The following is a 6706-nucleotide window of genomic DNA, read 5'->3' as shown; positions in this document are numbered from 1 at the left end:
ATCCACACACACATTGGCAGCCTAGGTCGTCCCGTTTCCCAAGAGGAAACTGAGCGGGAGAAGTCTCGAAGCCCAAGGTCGCCCGGATGAAGTAGCAGAACACAAGCTTCCGAGATAGGGTGTGTTGCTATCTCCAAAGCTCTCAGCACCGCTTGGAGTGATTGGGATGGAGCCCACCTACCCCCTGAACCTTGGTGATCGGAAAGCCTGCGCTCTCGCCCTTTCTGCCTTCTCCCCCAGTAATAAGGGGTTAGGAGGTTTCCCCAGGTGTCTCGCACCGAGAACGGTGGGACCATAGTATTTCCCAGTCTCTGGGCGCCTGGCGCCACTCATGATTAAGATCACATTTACCTTGTGTTATTTAACATTTTTCCTTAAATTTACTTAGTTTGGCTGAATTCTTTCTTGAGAAAAATATTTCATTCCCGTTAAATGAGTTTTTTGGGGGTGAAGAACTAGTTCTCCTTTCCTAACTTAAAAATATTTTAAAACCAGCCCGGCGCGATGGTGCATGCCTGTAATCCCAGCGCCTCGGGAAGGTGAAGGAGACAGACTGCAGGCCAGACTGGGCAATTTAGCAAAACTCTATCTCAAAATTAAAAAAAAATAAAAAGGGCTGGAGAGGTATTTCAGTGATAGAACACCCTTGGGTTCAATCCCCAGTACCTCCAGAAAAATACTGAAAACCTTTATCACCAAACTGGAAAAGGCTTGGGTAATCCCGTGATTCCTTTAATAATCATATGGATGGCAGGCCCCAGATGGACTAGAATTCCAAATTCAGAAGCTTGGAGATTACTTGTCCTACTAACAGAACATAAACTGACATTTCCCACTGAATTACCAAAACCAGGCCCAGTGTGGTGTGGCAGGCTGGACATTTTGTTCTCATCTGGTCTGCTATCCTATGGATGATGGAATCATCACTGATCTATAAATGCCAAAAGTGAAGCCCAGAGCAGTGATCCCAGGCTAATCAACAGACTCATGAACAAACTACAGACAGTATGCTGTTGCTCTGAGATTGAAAAATGTGACAATTTCACATTTAATGACTTCAAACTGGGTACGGTGGATCATGCCTATAATCCCTGATGCAGGAGATTTAAGAGTTCAAAGCCAACCTCAGCAACAGCAAGGCACTAAGCAACTCAGTGAGAACCTGTCCCTAAATAAAATACAAAAAAGGGCTAGGGATGTGGCTCAGTGGTTGAGTGCCCCTGAGTTCAATCTCCAGTACCCCAAAAAAAGACTTCAGACTTTTCCACAAAAATCTGAATATTTAGCTATATTGCACTACATGCTGCCACCAAGGCAACAATCAAACCAGAACTGGCATCCTCACTTTCTAGGTAAGCAAATGTCCACTGGTTCACTTCAAGGTCCATTTAAACTCTTCACGATTTCAGTCTAGATTCTATACCTTGAATTCATTTATTTCCACTCACCTTTAATCATGTCACTGAAATTTAGTTGTAAGGCTTACAGAAAAGTCTCTACTAAATGTCCTTCTGCTCCACCCCAGTTCTCACCACCAAAAGAAATAAGGGCCAGGTCAGCAGGAAATGAAGCAAAGCTGCCCAAAATATAAGGGAAATTTAAGAAATTAAATTCAAAGAGTGTAAGAGTAGCCTCAGGACATAATAATTGAGGGCATATACTCACTCAGTTGTTAATTTTCCACGTTAATTTTCTACATGTATGCCTTCAGCATGACTTAGAAACTTTGTTTTGTGTGTGTGTGTGTGTGTGTGGTGCAATTCTGGGGATTGAACCCAAGGCCTTCTGCATGCTAGGCAAGCACTCTACCACTAAGCTATATCCAGCCTTTGTTATTTTATTTTGAGACATAAATTGCCTTGAACTGGCTGACCTCGAATTTGAGATCCTCCTTTCTCAACCTCCTGAGTAGCTAGAATTATAGGCATGCATTGACATGACTACCTTCAAAAACTTTCAATGACATACAAAATCTGAGGATACCTTTTAGACAATGCTTCACAGATTGCGAAATGCTCCCACCAACATTGCTATGTTGGAGCTTCAAAATAGCTTTGTGTATACAGGGAAGCTGAGACAGGAGGATTGCAAATTCAAGCCATCCTCAACAACTGAGTGAGATCTTTTTTTCAGAAAGCTGCTGTTTTATTCAGATTTTTTTGCTACTGTGACTAAAGACCTGACAAGAACAATTTAAGAAGAGAGCAGATTTATTCAGAGGCTCACAGTTGCAGAGGTCTCAGTCCATAGAAAGCCAGCCCCATTCCTTGGCATAATATCATGGTGGAAGAGTGTGGTGGAGGGAAGCAGCTCACATGATGATCAGAAAGCAGAGTCTCCACTTGCCAGATATAAATGGAGACTATATATATTAATATATACCCCAAATGGCATGTCTCCATGCCCACCTCCTCCAGCCACACCCTACCCACCTTCAGCCACCACTCAGTTAATCCCATCAGGGAACTGATTCAGTGATTGGATTAAGGCTCTCATGGCCTAATCCTTTCTCCTCTAAACCTTGCATTGTTTCATATATTAGCTTCTGGGGGACACCTCACATCCAAACCATAACACCTATATTCAGTTTATCCATATCAGAGTACTGAAATTATACAGCTAAAATTGTGGCCACAGCTAGGCACAGTGGCACTCTCCTGTAATCCTAGCTGCCCAAGCAACTGAGGCAGGAGGATCACAAGTTTCAGGCTAGCTTCAACAACTTAACAAGACCCTGTCTCCAAAAATAAAAAGGACTATGGGTATACCTCAGTGATAGAGCACCCCTGGGTTCAATCCCTAGAAAAAATAAGTAAATAAACTAATCTGTGGCCACAAGGCCACAATTCACTTCCAACTCCCCATCAGGGGGGTTTTTGCCAGGGATCCTAGCTACCATGGGACAAGCTATCTCTGACTTCTCAGTTCCTTCATCTAAATTAGGTCTCATCAGATTCTAAGGCTCAAACAGCTTAGAAAATATAAAGAACTACAGGCAAGTGGGAGTCAGACTCAGCGAAAAAATGCCCCCAGTCTGACAGAGGCAGGGCACCAGGATGTTTGGAAGCAGTAGGAAATCCCTTGTTTTGGTTTTGTTTTGTTTGCGGTGGTAGGGATTGAACCCTAACCCTCCTGCATGCTAAGGAAGTACTCCACTACTGAGGTACATCCCAGCACCACCCCGCTAACTGTAGACAGGGTCTCCCTGAGTTGCCCAGACTGGCCACGAATTTGCAATCTTCCTGCCTCAACCTCTTGAGTAGCTACGATAACAGGCAGAGCCTGACCATGAAATCCCTTTGACACAAGGGTCCTCACTGTTGTTATTGGGTCCCAGTTAAGGACTCTTGAGTAGAAGGCATTTTCCATGACAATGAGGTTCTCAAGGCAGCAAGGGGTCTTAAGGATGGGGTCAAGTCAGGAAGGACCCCAAGAGGCTCAGAGACTACAGTATCCTGGCTTTAGGGATTCAGGCTGCCCAGTAGTATATGTGTTAAATATGTAGAATCTCTAATCTAGGGCTAGAGGTGTAGCTCAGTGGTAGAGCTCCTATTTAGCATGTGTGAGGTCCTGGGTTGAATCCCCAGCACCAAAAAACAAACCCAAAACTCCTAGTCTAGATGAGGATATACACAAAATGCACTTGCATAGTTTTTTTTAATTACATGAACTAATTTTCTCACATTATCATCATTATTATTTTTAGCTGTGCCTGTGAGGTGGAAGTTTTACCAGTTAACTGCAAATATATTGTGCCTCGGCTGTGACCAACTCCCACTCTGGCCACTTCCCACAGGCCACCAGATGGTTTGCCACTCCCCCACTTCAGGGCTGACTCTGACTCCAGCAGGAGAAATCTTTGTAAAATGCAGGTTGAATCTTGTCACTACTCTGTGTGAAAACCTTGGCTGCCTTCCCAGTACTCTGGGAAGGAAGTCCTAACCCTGACTTGGGTGAATACAAGCAAGACAGGACTCTCAAAACAGTGCCCCTAATTCCAGCCTCCCTTGTTATGTGATCTGTGAGTACAAGGGTCACTTCCAGGCTTGGGAACTTGAGACTGGGACCTCTTCCCATCTCATTTCCCTGGACACCATGTGCTTTGCATGGCAGAGAAGAGCCAAGAAGAGATGTTCAACCCACATCAGACTTGACACAGCTAGAAATGAACCTGTACTGTGCCCAGCACAAAGATTTGGGATTTTTTTTTCCTAACTGCAGCTTCACCTAACTTGATCATGCCATATGGCCTATGGAGCCCATCATGGCCATCCTGGCTGCATCTCATTGCTACTCTCCACTCAAGCTTTGCTGGATTACTTTTATTTCTTGTAACTCATCAATGTGTGCCTGTCTGGGGGGAGGGGGAGGGGGCTTTACATTTGCTGTTCTCCTTACTTGCAATACTATACCCCAAATTTCAACTTCCTCTTCTATACATCTGTTGTGGGTTGAATGGTGTTCCCCAAAAAAGATTTGTTAAAGTCCTAACTCCTGGTACCTCTGAATGTGAGTTTGTTTCGTAATAGGGTCTTCACTGGTATAATAATCAAGTTAAGATGATGTCATCTTAGACTAGCATGGACCCTTAATTAAATATAGCTGCTGGCCTTAAAAGCAGAGGAAAAGAAACATAGAAATAGACAGGGAAAATGCCATGTGACAGTGGAGGCAGACATTGGTGTGATGTATCAATAAGCGAAGGAATGCCAAGACTTGCTGGCAATATCAGAAGCTAAAAGCTGGGTGCGATAGCGCATGCCTATAATCCCAGTAGCTCAGGAGGCTGAGACAGGAAGATCACGAATTCAAAGTCAGTCTCAGCAACATAATAAGGTCCTAAAGCAACTTAGCAAGACCCTGTCTCAAAACAAAATAAAAATATAAAAGGGGCTGTAGATGTGGTTCAGTGGTTAAGCACCCTGGCTTCAAACCCTGGTACCAAAAAAAAAAAAAAAAAAAAAAAAAAAACCCAGCTAAGAAAGAGACAAGGAAGGATTCTCCTCTAGAGACTTCTGAGGGAGCATGGCCCTGCCAGTACCTTAATTTGGGATGTCTAGCCCCCACAACTATGAACCAATAAATTTCTGTTAGCCACTCAGTTTGTGATACTTTGTTACAACAGTCCTAAAAAAACTAATACAACAGGGCTGGGGATGTGGCTCAAATGGTAACGCACTTGCCTGGCATGCACCGGGCGCTGGGTTTGGTCCTCAGCACCACATTAAAATAAAATAAAGATGTTGTGTCCACCGAAAACTGAAAAATAAATATTTTAAAAAATCTCTCTCTCTTCTCTCTAAAAAAAAAAAAAAAAACTAATACAACATCAATCAATTTTCACTTTTCCCAGGAAGCAGGTGCCATGCCTCCAGGGAACGGCCCCCCTCTGAAAGCATGGACCACACAATATTGAAATTGATCATGAGCTCAATGACATCCTATACCAGGCCAGGCATAGTGGTATATTCCTGTAATCCCTGCAACTAAAGAGCCTGAGGCAGGAGGATTACAAGTTTGAGGCCAACCTGAGCAATTTAGTGAGACCTTGTCTCAAAATAAAAATAAGGACTTGGGATGTAGCTCAGCTGTAGAGCACCCCTGAGTTCAATTCTCTGTACAAAAATAAAAAAAGAAAGAAAGAAAAAAAGGGAGAGAGAGAAAGAGAGAGATCCTGTACCAGGTCTCTTCCACCTTGATGCCTCCAGTGAGCATTCCAATACCTGCCGAATACATCAAAGACCTCTTCACCCAACGTTACAAATTGGTACCTGGTAGGCTGAATCTGACTCACAGTCATACTTGCTTGCCCTACATATGTATGTGTGTGTGTGTGTGTGTGTGTGTGTGTGTGTATAGTCGGGAGGTGTAGCTCAGTGGAAATGCGCTTGCTTAGCATGCATGAGACCCTAGGTTCAATTCCTAACATTGAAAAAAAAATTTTTTTGCCAACATGCAAAAATTATGACATTCCTGCTGAGCGCAGTGGCACACCTGTAATCCCAGAGGCTTGGTAGGCGGAGGCAGGAGGATTATGAGTTCAAAACCGGCCTCATTAATTTAGCGAGGCACTAGGCAACTCAGTGAGACTCTGTCTCTAATAAAATACAAAATAGGGCTAGGGATGTGGTTCAGTGGTTGAGTGCCCCTGAGTTTAATTCCTGGTACCTGTCCCCTGGGGGAAAAAAAAAATTATGACATTCCTACAAAATGTGTCCAGTTACTTTTGGAAAATTGTTGGATGGAGTCACACTAGATCACAGTCCCCCATCTCCACAATCAATGAGAGCTGAGTCACACTGCTCCATAGCAGATGAAGCAAGTGTTGTCTACATAACTCTGACCCCTACTGTGTCCTATGTATTCCTCTTGGGCCCCCTAAACTTATTTTCCATTGAAAGTATGTGATGTCAATGATAAGCAGACCTGCATTTAGCTCAACATTTTTTTTTCTTTCCTTCTGTGCTGAGGACCTAACTTTGTGCATGATAGGCAGGCACTATATGACTAAGCTATATATCCAGCCCCTAGCTCAGTTTCTTCATATTTAAAACAAGGATGCTAACCCTGTCTTTCAGTAGTCCTTCAGGAATCAGAGAGAATGGCTGCCAAGAGTTCGGCATATGCTGGGTGCAGTGGTGCACACCTGTAATCCTAACGACTTGGGAGCTCAAAGCCAGCCTCAGCAAAAGTGAGCTGCTAAGCA

This window comes from Callospermophilus lateralis, chromosome 5 (genome assembly GCF_048772815.1).
Source record: "Callospermophilus lateralis isolate mCalLat2 chromosome 5, mCalLat2.hap1, whole genome shotgun sequence".
Taxonomy (NCBI): domain Eukaryota; kingdom Metazoa; phylum Chordata; class Mammalia; order Rodentia; family Sciuridae; genus Callospermophilus; species Callospermophilus lateralis.
Note: the sequence above shows the minus strand (reverse complement) of the source record.